Source organism: Herpailurus yagouaroundi, unplaced genomic scaffold, assembly GCF_014898765.1.
Source record: "Herpailurus yagouaroundi ecotype Mexico unplaced genomic scaffold, PumYag 187, whole genome shotgun sequence".
Classification (NCBI taxonomy): domain Eukaryota; kingdom Metazoa; phylum Chordata; class Mammalia; order Carnivora; family Felidae; genus Herpailurus; species Herpailurus yagouaroundi.
In genome coordinates this window covers 26064605-26079575 of record NW_024412418.1, presented here as the reverse complement: position 1 = coordinate 26079575, position 14971 = coordinate 26064605, and the positions used below count along the sequence as shown (strand labels likewise).

The window sequence follows — 14971 nt, the reverse complement described above, 5'->3', positions numbered from 1 at the left end:
TGAGGAGGGCACCTTTTGGGATGAGCACTGGGTGTTGTATGGAAACCAATTTGATAATAAATTTCATATATAAAAAAAAAACTGAGAAGGTGGGAGGGAGGGGAGGGTGGGTGATGGGTATTGAGGAGGGCACCTTTTGGGATGAGCACTGGGTGTTGTATGGAAACCAATTTGATAATAAATTTCATATGTTGAAAAAAAAAGCATAGATTCTAAAGGCAAACTACCTGGATTTGAATTTGTAATTAATCAGCTGTGTAACAAAGGCAGTTTTTAAAAAACTAATTTCTTACCAATAGCATGAGGATAATGTTGTTTTCCTCAAAAGGTTGTTATGGGGGCAAACTCAATATGATTAGTTTCAGACTAATTTGTTCTGATGAAATATCATTGTGTGTCCATCCCTGGGGAAGTGTCCATCACAAAATTCTACATGGAGTTTGACAATAAGAAAATAATTTGAGCATTTATCAAAAGAATTTCCATAAAAGAGCTTCCAAAAACGATAGGAAACATAAGATCTTTATATTTGCTGAAAGTAATTATTCTTGGTACTAGATCTGATGAAAGGCCAGAGAATTATTTGTCGTCTTGATCCGCCCTCAATGCACTGTGAGTTGAACTTCAATGTTTCAAAGAAAATTAAAAATAGTAGCCTTGCTTTTCATCACTATATGAAGCTCCTTGATATTCAGGATTATGTGAAATTATAGACAGCGTTTTGAATCTCCTAGAGGGCTGGTGTTAAGCTTTCCTATGACATGTTTAGTCTTCTTTGATCTCCTCTTTATGAAAGCAAGAATATTTCCTGAGGGTATATAGCTACCTAACCTAGGAAGTTACTCAAATCAAGCATACTCAAAGACCAAACTTTTCTCTATTGTAGGCTATTGCATGGGTTCTGAATGCTCAATACTAATAGTAATAATAATAATAGTGATAAATTAATTTGCATAGTTCTTTATGATGATTACTATAAGAAGTTTAATAGATTATCACAATGCATAGAACAGATCTTACTGTAAGGATTTTACTTAAAAAGGAACTAAAACATGAACCCAGGGTTTTTTTAAACTTTTTTTTAACATTTTTATTTATTGAGAGAGAGAGAGACAGTGTGCAAGCAGAGGAGGGACAAAGAGAGAGGGAGACACAGAATCTGAAGCAGGCTTCTGGCTCTCAGCTGTCAGCACAGAGCCTGATGCAGGGCTCACATTCACAAACCGAAGTCAGATGCTTAACCAAATGAGCCACCCAGGTGCCACATGAACCCAGGTTTTTTATGCTAAATTAGGGCGTCAAATCACCAAAATGTACACTACTTAGAAGTTTAGAGATACTCGAACAAAAAGGAATGAGCATTTAAATATGTAGTGCTTTTTATGTTATCACAACACTTACATTTTATAGAGTACTTGCTCTGTAACTGACTTACACAAGTTTTGCACAAGTTTTCTTAGTTAAAATCCAGAAGAACATTTTGAGGTGGTACTGATAATATTCTGATGAATATTAGAGAAAACTAAAGCATTTATAGAGACTAGTGAACCATCCTAAGTCTCAAAAGTAGGTCATTGGCAACTGAGGTTTTGAAGTCACCTGACTTTGGCTCTAGAGGCTGAGAGCCCAACAATCACTTTACACCTGAAGATGTGGTTCTGGTAACAACCCCCTTGCATTTAGAAAAGAAGAAAAAAGGAGTAAATAGAAAAAAAAAAAACCCAGAAAACAATTCATAAAATGGCAATAGTAAGTGTGTACTTATCACTATTCACTTTAAAAGGACTATTTAGTCATGGGGCGCCTGGGTGGCTCAGTTGGTTAAGTGTCCGACTTCGGCTCAGGTCATGATCTCACGGTTCGTGGGTTCGAGCCCCACATTGGGCTCTGTGCTGGCAGCTCAAGAGCCTGGAGCCTGCTTTGGATTCTGTGTCTTCCTCTCTCTCTGCTCCTCCCTTGCTCACACTTTGTCTCTCAAAAAAAAATGTAAAAAATGTTTTTTTTACATTTCATAAAAGGACTATTCAGTCAAAACACATAGAGTAGGAAAATGGATACAAAAGCAAGACCTAATTATATGCTGCCTATAACTGACCAATTTCAGCCTCAAGGACACATGCAGAGTGAAAGTGAGGGATAGAAAAAGATATTCTGTGCTTTTGGAAAACAAAAGAAAGCAGAGATAGCTGTACTTACATCAAAAAAAAGAAATTGACTTTAAACCAAGGACTGTAAAAAGAGACCAAAAAAGTCATTATAGGAGTATGTGGGTGGCAACATAGGTTGAGTGTCTGACTTTTAATTTCGGCTCAGGTCACGATCCCAGGATTGAGGGATTGAGCCCGTGTCAGGCTCTGCACTGAGTCTGGAGCCTACTTAAGACTCTCTCTCTCTCTCTCATGTCTCTCTCTTTCCGTCTACCCTCTCCCCAACTCATTCATACTCTCTCAAATAATATTTTAAAAGTCATTATGTAATAATAAAGGAGTCAATTCATCAGGAGACTATATAATTAGTAAATATGTACCCAAAATAGGAACACCTAAATATATAGAATTAATATTAGCAAATCTAAAGGGAGAAATAGCAGTATAATATAATGCTAGTACAGGACTTTAGTAGCCCTCTTTCAGCAATGGATTTATCACCCAAACAGAAAAGGATATATTGGACCAAACAGACATTTACAGAATATGCTATCTAACAGAGGCTACATATTCTTCTCAAGCACACATGGAACATTTTCCCAGAAAGATAACATATTAGTCCACAAAACAACTCAATAAATTTGAGAAGATGGAAATAGTATCAAGCATTTTTCTAACCACAATTGTATGAAATTAGAAAAGAATCATAAGAAAACTGAACAACTTACAAATATGTGAAGATTAAACAGTATGCTCCTGCATAATCAGTGAGTCAAAAAAGAAAAAGAGAAATTAAAAAATAGTTTCAGACAAGTAAAAATGGAAACACAATATACCAAAACTTAAGGGATGCAGTAAAAGGAGTTCTAAGAGTGAAATTTAGAGTGATAAACACTTGCATAAAGAAAAAAAAAAAAAAGATCTCAAACAACTTCTAACTCAAAGAACTAGCAAAAGAAAAAACTAAACCTAAAATTAGCAAAAGAAAAGAAATAACAAAGATCATAGTGGAAATAAATGAAATAGAGACTAAAAAGACAATAGAAAAGATCAATGAAACTAAGAGCTGATTTTTTTTTAAAGATAAAATACGCAAAGCTTTAGCTAAACTTACCAAGAAACATAGAGAACTCAAATAAAATTACAAATGAACGAGGTGGCATTACAACTGATGCCACACAAATAAAAGGGATCATAATACACTACTACAAATAATTATACACCAAAAATTGGACAACCTAGAAGAAATAGATGCATTGCTAGAAACACACAACCTACCAAGACTGAATCATGCTGAGATAGAAAATCTGAATAGACCAATTACTACAAAGGAGATTAAATCAGGGATCAAAAACCTCCCAGCAAGTAAAAGTTCAGAGCCAGATGCCTCATTGGTAAATTCTGCTGACCATTTAAAGAGGAATTAATACCAATTATATTCAGAGTTCTAAGGAAAAAAAGAAAAGGAGGGAATATTTCCAAATTCATGCTAGGCCAGAATTCTCCTGATACAAGTCAGACAAGGACACTACAAGAAAAGAAAATTGTAGGCCTATATCCCTGATGAACATAGATGCAGAAATCCCCTACAAAATATTAGCAAACAGAATTCAACAGTACATTGAAAGGATACTATACCATGATCAAGGGAGTTTTATTCCATAGGTGTGTGATTGAACATCCACAAATCAGTCAATGGTTTAAAAATCATATGATCATCTCAATAGATACAGAAAAAGCATCTAGCAAAATTCAGGATCCCATTATGATACAAAATTTCCACAAACTGGGTATAGAGGAATTCGATGTGATAAAGGCCACATATGACACACCCGCAGCTAACATCATATTCAACTGTGAAAAGCTAATAGCCTTTCCTTTAGGATCCAAACAAGACAAGGATCCACTCTCACAACTTTTATTTAACATAGTATTGGATGTCCTAGACAGAGCATTTAGCAAGAAAAAGAAATAAAAAGCATCTAAATGGGGAAGAAAGAAGTAAACTTATCTCTGTTTGTAGATGACATGATGTTATACATAGAAAACTAAAGATTCCAGGAAAAATTGTCAGAACTAATAAATTCAGTAAAGTTGCAGGAAGGCACTTGTAAGCCTTCAGTTTTGATCTGCCACCTCCTGTTGATTCAGAAGATATTAAATATAGAATCTACACTGCTAAGATACATTTGGAAGATTTTTTTAAAATCATTCAACAGTATTCCCTGTGGAGACAATTAATATTTGTAACATGCCCATACTACCCACATATATCCATAGATTCAATTTACTGTCAAAATTCCAGGGGCATTTTTCACAGAAGTAGAAAAAAAGCAAACCTAGAATTTGTATGAAACCACAAAAGACCCCCCAAAGCCAAAGCAATACTAAGAAATAACAAAATTGGAGGCATCACACTCACTGATTTCAAACCATATTACAAGGCTATTGTAATCAAAAAAGTATAGTAGTGGTATAAAAACAGATATATAGACCAGTGGAATAGAATAGAGAGCCGAGAAGAAAACAAAAACAAAAACAAAACAAAACAACAATGACAAAACAAACAAACAAAATCAGCCATGTTTCTATTCAGGTAAACCTAAATGATTTAATCTTTGACAAGTGCTTTGACATCTTTAAGAATCTGTTATCTCATACAATACAATAATAATAACTTTGTAGGGTTGTAGGTAGGGTTGAATGAGGTAATGTATTTAGAGCACCTTCATAAGTATTCAATTAATGTTAGCTTCTTATAAGTGGGTAGATTAAAGAATATCAGTTGAGTATATCTTTATATTATATACAAAATTAAAGTCTCTGATACTTCTGAAATTTCCAATGATACTACTAAACGGACATATAATAGTTGACAGTTTAATTCTCAGTAGTCAACTCCTGAGGACTTGGGGCATATCTTCATTATGTGAATTCCTCTAAAGTTCGCCATAATGCATTGTAACCAATAGCAAATATTTTATGAATGAACAAACGAATAAATTAATGAATGAGGAATCTGAGAGGGAACTGTTCCACATCAGCCAAATTACAGTGTATTCATGAGTTCACAACCATAACGTCATTCTATCATGGAGAATAAACATACTCTTTTTAGTGACAGCAACTGCTGTGAATTTTCATATTAAATACATGCTCTTTTCATGTTTCATCTTCAGTCATGTATGTGTATGTTGTGAATTTCAGTATCCATGATGGAAACAGATGTGCCTTAATCTGGCCTACTATCCTGGTTAGTTACCCCCCTCAAGGCTAGACTAGAGTCAGTGAAAGTGAGCATGAGGTTCAGACCATTTGGTTTCCAATATAGTCTATAAAATATTCTAATTTTATTTTACAACAAAATATAAAGCTGTGAATTTCCATGAATGTCTTTTTCATGGATAATGGTAAAACTACCATATCTAAGTTATCTGAGACACACCAATGTTTAGTTTTCCTAAATAACCTTATGCTTATTGTCCAGACTTTGATTAAAATGTAGAATGTGCCATGTGATCTCATCGAGTCCCTGAGAACTTTTAATTTTGCCGCTGCTCATTCTCCATGGATAATTTTACCATTGGAGTCTAATCCATTCAGGAATCATTCCTGATAAAATTAAAACATATATAGGAGAACCCTTCCCACTACTTGGAGTACCACAGTATCAAAAGATGGAGTTTTGATAACAGAGTTTCCCTGAATGCTTATGTAAAGACCCAAGAGGCAACATTTCCTACTCTCTTCCTACAGGGTTGACCATTTGTAAAGCCAACATTCACTTTATTTTCATGGATTAGGAATTCAATTTCCTCTTATTATTAGGATGAGGGTCCTTCCATGAATGTCAACCTGCTTTGCTGAGCACTTAAGAAATCCTGATTGACATTTTCCCAGGTGTCTCACTTTTGCAAAATATAACATCCTCCTAGTCCCTGTATGTTCATGAGTCACTAACCTGAATAATAAGATAATGTAAATAATACTGATGCTTTCATTATTACCTGCTGCTTATAATACTATGTTTTAGATGAGTGATTTAAACTCCTTCCTGCTGACCTCCCTACACAGTTGTCTAAACCTGCCATATGCATTAGACATTATAAACATTGGACCCCACCATTTTACACCTAGGGAGTTGTCCCTATCTCTCTGAAACATCAGTTCTCACTTCTTCCTCATCCTTCCTGCTGATGCTGCAAAAGCCCCAGCAGTGGCCCAGTAAAATCCCAAATGCATTTTGTCACTACTAACATAGTTAAAAACATGCCCTTGGTCACTTTCACTGGAACCACATTACAAGCAGACATTCTCTAGCTTCTCCATATGCTTAATGTTTTGATGGCATAAAACAGATAAAATGTTTAACTGCCAACTTTAAAATGTGTAAAATATATTTAATAAGACTATGTCTGAATTCCTAGTTTCTTTTTTTTTACTTTTAGCCATTTTTAATGCTTTGAGATAAACTAATATTTTGAACATGTATATGGTATCAATACATCAATACGTATTTTATATCAATATACCAAATCATATTTATTTTCTCATAGACATAAGGCCACCATCATTTATAATATCAAGTGCTTTTTAAACATATTAATTTTCTTTTTTTTTTATTTTTTTTCAACGTTTATTTATTTTTGGGACAGAGAGAGACAGAGCATGAACGGGGGAGGGGCAGAGAGAGAGGGAGACACAGAATCGGAAACAGGCTCCAGGCTCTGAGCCATCAGCCCAGAGCCCGACGCGGGGCTCGAACTCACGGACCACGAGATCGTGACCTGGCTGAAGTCGGACGCTTAACTGACTGTGCCACCCAGGCGCCCCAAACATATTATTTTTCTAATAAAACATTTTTCACAGACAAATTTAGAAAATTTTGTTAATAAACATTAATCATATCAATAGTTGACATTTGTGGAATTGTGCTCTACCCATACGAACATATTTAATCCTCACAAAACTCTAGAAGGAAGAAGTATTATTATCCTCATTCTCTTAAGACTTTATCTTTTGGAAGAATTTTAGAATTAAAAAATTGCAAAGATAGTACAGAGAATTCCTGAGTAGCCTCCACTCAACTTCCCTTAATGTTGACATCTTCCATAAACAGGGTGCATTTAACAACACTAAGAAAGTAGCCCTGATATATTGTTACCAAGCTACAGACCTTATCTGAACTTCACCAGTTTTTCTACTAATGTCCTTTTTTTATATTTCAGGATCCAATCCAGGGTACCACACTGCATTTTTAGTCATCATGTCTTCTTAGTCTCCTCTGGCTTGTGACAGTTTTTCAGTCCTTCTTTGTTTTTCATAACCTTGACACTGAGAGAAGTAGTGGTCAAATATTTTGTAGAATATCCATCCTTCTAAGTTGTGCTGTTTACAGATTTTTATGCTTATACTAGGGTTATGGTGGTGCTCTTTTTATCGTCATGTCAGGTACGTGATATCATTGGTGATGTTAATCCTCATCACTTGGTTAAAATGGTTTCTGCAAGATTTCTCCACAAAGTTAGCATTCATCCTTTTCCATACTTTATTCTTTGGAAATGAATCATTAAGGGAATGTCAGTGTCTCTCTCTCTCTCTCTCTCTCTCTCTCTCTCTCTCTCTTTCTCTCTCTCTCTCTGTATGTGCATGTATGTGTGTGTGTATATGATTCATTTTACATATATATTTTACACAAACATATATATATATAATATTTTATACATACACACACACACACACACACACACACACACACACACATATATGTATACACACACACATTCCCTCCTGTGGTAGGTGAAACTTAAGTACCCTTCCCTTGAGTGTAAGCTGAACTTAATGATTCATTTCCAAAGAATAAAGTTTATATACAAATTAAATATAAATTTATATATATTTATATATATACACATATATATGTGTGTGTGTGTCTGTTATATATATATATATATATAATTTATAATTTTTCTGTAAAGAATATTTGTTCTTCACCCCATTTATTTATTTAGTCATTTATTTATATCAGAATGGAATTATAGGTATTTATTTTAGATTTTAGGTTATAATACAGTAGTATCATTTTTTCCCTTCAAATAGATTTCATTTTTCAGAGCAGTCTCAGATTTATAGCAAAATTTAGCAGAAAGTAGAGAGAGTTCCCATATACTCTCTTGCTCCCCACCTCCCACACAGCCTCCTCCACAACTCACATCTCTCACTAGAGTGGTACATTTGTTATAGTTGATGAACCTACATGGACACATCATTATCATCCGAAGCCCATTGTTTACATTAGGTTTCTTGATGGTTTAAATTCTTTGTATTTTGAGAATTGTATAATTACATGTATCCATCATCATACAGAATGTATTCTCATTTTTCATATGAGTAAAATGATTTACAGAGATATTAATTGTTCACAAAGAGTGATACAGTTGGTTAACATTTTACGAGTAAAATAATGACATCTATTGAAATGCATTGTAAATTTTATTTGAATTATTTCATATAATTTCCTTATAGATGTACACTGTAATTGATTCATGTATCTCCTTATTTCTAAGCTTTAGTATTGCCCATTTTTCCATTTTAACAACTATACAAGTAACATTTAGATAAACATCTGTCTTATACTCTAAAATAATAGATTATGTAAAGTTAGAAATCCTATTTGTTCATTTTTATATCTCCCTTCCTTTTTCATTCATCCCTCTACTCAGTAGCATTTCATACAGTGTCTAAAACTAATAAGTAACTGATGAATAATTGTTTACTGAATGAATGATTATCTCATAAGTTATTGAGCTTGAGGTTTGGTCAGGCACACCTTTGAAACTGACATTATGGAGGCCTGATTTCTGAGGTTTCTTGAGGTCACTCTCAGAAGACAGAAATATGAATAGAAGGGCATGTTGTTGTGATTTAGTGTCACTCAGTTCACCTTCTTAAACATGACTTCAAATTTCACATCCTGGAATGTGTTTTTTTAGAATATTATTTAAAGCCTCATAATAATTTCTAAGTTCCACCTGTATTAACAATCATCTGTGAACTTCATCAGGCATGTAATCAATGTTCCAGACTCTTTTGAAAATCCACGGTGTTTTCTGAAATCTAATATTTTTATGGAATGGTTCCACAGTAGCCTTACTATAATAGACACAGAAGAGAACAGCAACAAAAGACCTTTACCTTGGAAAAATTAGTCTAATACCACACACTATTCATACAACTAAAGTCGTTTCCTGAGAAATGTTTAAAAGAAATGTCCAAAAATGAATATCTTCCATTTGTGATATTCTAATAAAATATGATTACTCATCTCCCCATTTTTAATTGACCATATTTTCCTCCAGAAGAATCCAGCTATAACCAACCTATTCAGGAACTTAATTTTCTGACGCTAAATATAAGGTTTTTCAAACAAAAGTTCATTCTGATTTTTATTGATTTTATTTTATTTTTCCCAACAAGTGCCCTCCTCAATGCCCATCACCCATTTTTCCCTCTCCCCTGTCACCCAACCCCCATCAACCCTCAGTTTGTTTTCTTATGGTTTGCCTCCCTCTCTGAAATTATTTTCCCCTCCCCTTCCCCCATGGTCTTCAGTTAAGTTTCTCAAGTTCCACATATGAGTGAAAACATATGATATCTGTCTTTCTCTGACTGACTTATTTCACTTAACATAATACCCTCCAGTTCCATGCACGTTGCAAATGGCAGGATTTTATTCTTTCTCATTGCCAAGTAGTATTCCATTGTATATATAAACCACATCTTCTTTATCCATTCATCAGTTGGTGAACATTTGGGCTCTTTCAGTAATTTGGCTATTGTTGCAAGAGCTGCTATAAACATTGGGGTACAAGTGCCTCTATGAATCAGCACTTCATATTTGCAAATATATATCGAATAAAGGGTTAGTATACAAAATCTGTAAGAACTTGCCAAACTCAACACCCAAAAAACAAATAATCCAGTGAAGAAATGGGAAGAAGACATAAATAAACCTTCATATTTTTAAAGTAAGCTCTATGCCCAACGTGTGGCTTGAGCTCACAACCCCAAGATCAGGAGTTGCGTGTTCTACTGACTGATCTGGTCAGGCACCACAAAATCCCATTCTTCTTGATTTGGGAGGAATCAGTCTTTATTGCAGCACTATGTATCCTTTTATGTTTCACCAATTGCATCTTCTTTTTTTTCTGTTGTCATCTCTATAGAGCTGTTTTCCCTTTTTTAGTGAATATATACAAATAAATGGATTCTGCTATATGAAGTACTGTACATGGGTTTTGATTCTAAATTTAATCACCTGCAAATAGTATTTTCCTCTCTGCTGCTCTAGTACAAAAATTATCTCTTTTTTTAAATGTTTTAAATGTTTATTTACTTTTGAGAGAGAGAGAGAGAGAGAGAGAGAGAGAGAGAGAGAGAGAATGAGCGGGTGAGGGGAAGAGAGAGAGGGAGACACAGAATTTGAAACAAGCTCCAGGTTCTGAACTGTCAGCACAGAGCCTGACATGGGGCTTGAACTCACGAATCAGGAGATCATGACCTGAGCCACAGTCAGATGCTTAACCAGCTGAGCTACCCATATGCCCCTACAACCATTATCTCTTGAGAATGTGAATACTTTGAATTCTTTGAAGCCTTGCTTATCTTTATGATATATTAGGGCCCTCTGAATAAATAATTTCTCTTGGGGTCTAATTTAATAACTTTTAAAATTATTTTGTTACTTAGACTCTACCATCTACAACTGATGAAATATGTAAGGGGCATATAATCATGTATAGCCAAAAGAATAATTCAGAAAGCTATTAAATTAAAATTGCTATAGCCATCTTATAATTATTTGGGAATATTCTGAGAACAGTAAGCAGAAGGATGAAAAATTACTGGACCCTGATGCCATGCCTGGATTACAGAATTATCCAACCTCAGAACTTCACTATATTAGGATTCCTTATGTGAAATAATAACCCTTAGTGTTTAGGCTATTCTTAGTGTGAGGTTATATAACTTGCAACTAAATGATTTCTAACTGATGGAGTTTTCAGTATAGTTAAAGATAATTAAGCATTTTAGAAATGAAAACTGACATATTTCAATGAAAACAAAAAGTCTTTGGGAAGGACAGAATGTGAAAAAAAACTGTGATTTTCCAAGAGAGAATTTGAAAGGATTCATTAGTGCAGGTTATATACTCCAAGAGTGTTTCAAGGGTAAGTGGGAATTTATCAGGAAAAGGATTTGGGAGAAGTAGAACTAAGCATGAGCAGAGGAACAGTCAGGAAGGGACTGTTAACGAATAATGCAAGACCTAAACACACTGTGCAGCTCCCGTGTGTATGCATACGTGTTCACACACATGTGATTGAGAGAGGAAGGAGAAAGAGGGAGTGTATGATATATTGAGTATTGACAGTGATCACTATAACCAGGTAACAGGGAAGTATAGAAAGAAAGGTTGGAGAGAGGTTTTGAAGGAGCTTCTGTTTTCATACCCAGGAATTTTTATGTTAACATGAATGTAAAAGTGAGTCAACAGAGGAATATCAACATGATCCATATCAGCTTTGTCTTTCATCACATTGCTCTGTCAACATTTTGTAAGATGCGGTATAGGGAGACATAGGGCATCTGCGTGAGGTCAGTTGGGGAAGAAAGCTGTAACTATATAAAATGTGGATGCCTCTGGGGGTAAAGCTAAAAGCCAAAGTTGGGAAAGAGAATCAGGCAGACATTAACGAGACATCCATGGCTACCACTCCAACTGGATCTTTCATCACTCCTCATCTTTCCTCAGGCATACTGCTTTCTTTTGGTTCCTTAAAGTTAGAAAGTTTACTTATTCCCAAGAAGAATCCCATACCTGTTCCTATCCCTCATTCGGAAGATTCTGCCTGGCCTCTTCACCTGGGGAACTGCTCATCCTTCAGGCCTCGTTTCCAATGCCACTTCTTCAGGAAAACTTACCCGACCCTCCAGATGGATCAGCTCACTCTATCGTGTGCAGTGCTCTCAAAGTTGTATGTAAGCGATGAATCATGGGAATCTACCCCCGAAAGCAAGAGCACACTGTAGACAATGTATGTTAGCTAACTTGACAATATATTATATTAAAAATTTTTTTTAAATTTTTCATAGTAGTTATACAACTTGTACTTAATTAAATTTTTGTGAAATTACTTGTTTTATATGCAGTTCTTCTAGCAGACTGGCTGCTCCTTGAGCATAGAGATTGCATCTGTTTTGTAGTCCACCACATTCTGGGCACATCTAGGTCACCCAGCAAGTAGTTTTGAAAGAATGAACAAATAAATGAATGGCACACTTCTTCCTACCCTAAAGAGCAAGGGAGTGTACAAGGAGTTTGAGTTGGGGCAAAAATAAGGGAATGTACTTTAAATCACTTGTCCTCAGTCATTTGAGATTTTGCAGACTCACTCTACTATTGTTGTAAAAGCAATGGACTCTCTCCACAAAAAATAATACCTATAATTTAATATCAGTTGACCTCAGTTTAAGAAGTCCTATTTTATTCAGCAAAACTAAAAGGCAACTGACAGAATAGGAGAAGATATTTGCAAATGACATATCAGATAAAGGGTTAGTATCCAAAATCTATAAAGAACTTCTCAAACTTAACACCCAAAAAACAAATAATCCAGTGAAGAAACAGGCAAAAGACATGCATAGACACTTCTCCAAAGAAGACATCCAGATGGCCAACTGACATGTGAAAAAATGCTCAACCTCACTCATCATCAGGGAAATACAAATCAAAACCACAATGAGATACAACCTCACACCTGTCAGAATGGCTAACATGAACAACTCAGGCAACAACAGATGTTGGTGAGCATGCAGAGAAAGAGGATCTCTTTGGCGTTGTTGGTGGGAATGCAAGCTGGTGCAGCCATCATGGAAAGCAGTATGCAGATTCTTCAAAAAATTAAAAAAAGAACTACCCTATGACCCAGCAATTGCACTACTAGGTGTTTATACAAGGGATACAGGTATGCTGTTTCGAAGGGACACATGCACCCCAATGTTTATAGCAGTACTATCAACAGTAGCCAAAGTATGGAAAGAGCCCAAATGTCCATCAATAGATGAATGGATAAAGAAGATGTGGTGTATATATATATACAATGGAGTATTACTCGGCAACCAAAAAGAATGAAATCTTGCCATTTGCAACTATGTGGATGGAACTAGAGGGTATTATGCTAAGCGAAAGAGTTAGAGAAAGACAAAAATCATATGACTTCACTCATATGAGGACTTTAAGATACAAGACAGATGAACATAAGGGAAGCTAAAATAATATAAAAACAGGGAGGGGGACAAAACATAAGAGACTCTTAAATACAGAGAACAAACAGAGGGTTACTGGAGGGGTGGTGGGAGGGGGGCATGGGCTAAAAGGGTAAGGGGCATTAAGGAATCTACTCCTAAAATCATTGTTGTGCTATATGCTAACTAACTTGAATGTAAATTTAAAAAAGATAAACTAAATAAAAATGTCCTTGTTTTGCCCTCTTAAAAAAAAAGAAGACCTATTTTAACTTTATTTATTTATTTATTTTGCAAAGAGAGAGAGAGAGAGAGAGAGAGAGAGAGAGCACAAGAGGGGGAGGGGCAGAGAGAAGGAGAGACAGAATCCCAAGCAGGCTGTGCACCATCAACACAGAGCCTGATGCAGGACTTGAACTCATGAACTGTGAGATCATGCATGACCTGAAAAGAGATCAAGACTCTCCACTTAACCGACCAAACCACCCAGGCGCCCCTAAGAAGCCCAATTTTAAAGTTTATTGTTTGAAAGTCACAACATTGAATTTAGACTGGGACTTTGAAAGTTATCTGGGCATTCTATGTTTCTAAGGAAATACTACTGAACAGTACCTTTTAGCTTCTCTGTATTTCTATTAAAATGAGATGAAAGGGAATATATTTGAAAATTTAATAGTAAAGATTCAGACTATGCACTGGAATTGATTTATTAAAGTTTCATAATTACAAACCATTGACCTCTGGAGATGAATTGTTGTTACATTGTGAATATTGCTTACATTGTGAATATTGTCACATTGCAAAATGCTCTATTTGGGTAGTGGCATATAAACAATGTAGGCAAAACCAAAGGAAGCTTATTGACTTAAAATGTCAGTTTTTTTCCCCGATTAAATTTTATAATGGTCCCATATTAGGATTCACTGTGATTAAAGAGTGAATATTTGAGTAGGCTCTATGCTTTTTCTACCTGTCGAATCTGGGCAAATTTCTCAAAGCCTCAATTGAGTTTCCTCATTTTAAATGATTAGTGGCATCTGGGTGGCTCAGTAGGTCAAGCCTCTGACTCTTGGTTTCTGCTCAGGTCTTGATCTCAGGGTCTGTGAGTGCGAGCACTGCATCAGGCTCAGCACAGAGCCTGCTTGGGATTCTCTCTTCCTCTCTCTCTGCCCCTCCCCAGCTTGGGTGCAGGCTCGCTCTCTCTCTCTCTCTCTCTCTCTCTCTCTCAAAATAAGTAAACTTGAAATAAATTTATTAAAAATAATAAAAAAATCATAAAAGGTAGCATGATTAGTTGCTGAGATACAAGCACATATGAACTTACACTTTTCTGGAATATGGCAGGGACTCTATAAATAGAAATTCTTACGTTATCTCTCCTACCCCAACAAAAAGAAAAAGATAAATAAGCAAACTCAGGGTCTTTAAAATTATTTTAGTTATTTCAGTTTTTTAAACCAGTAAAATCTTTACTCCCACTTTAATTAACCTTACTGTTTTGAGGGGTTTTATTTATT

At 35.3% G+C, this 14971-nt stretch overlaps 1 protein-coding gene and 1 pseudogene across 5 annotated transcripts in view; one reads left to right on the top strand and one right to left on the bottom strand.

Moving 5' to 3' along the window:
- LOC121043752 (non-histone chromosomal protein HMG-14-like) overlaps positions 1 to 12434 on the bottom strand; it is a 21225-nt pseudogene extending 8791 nt beyond the window's left edge.
- LUZP2 (leucine zipper protein 2) overlaps positions 1 to 14971 on the top strand; it is a 510394-nt gene that overhangs the window by 447983 nt on the left and 47440 nt on the right. The window lies entirely within an intron of this gene.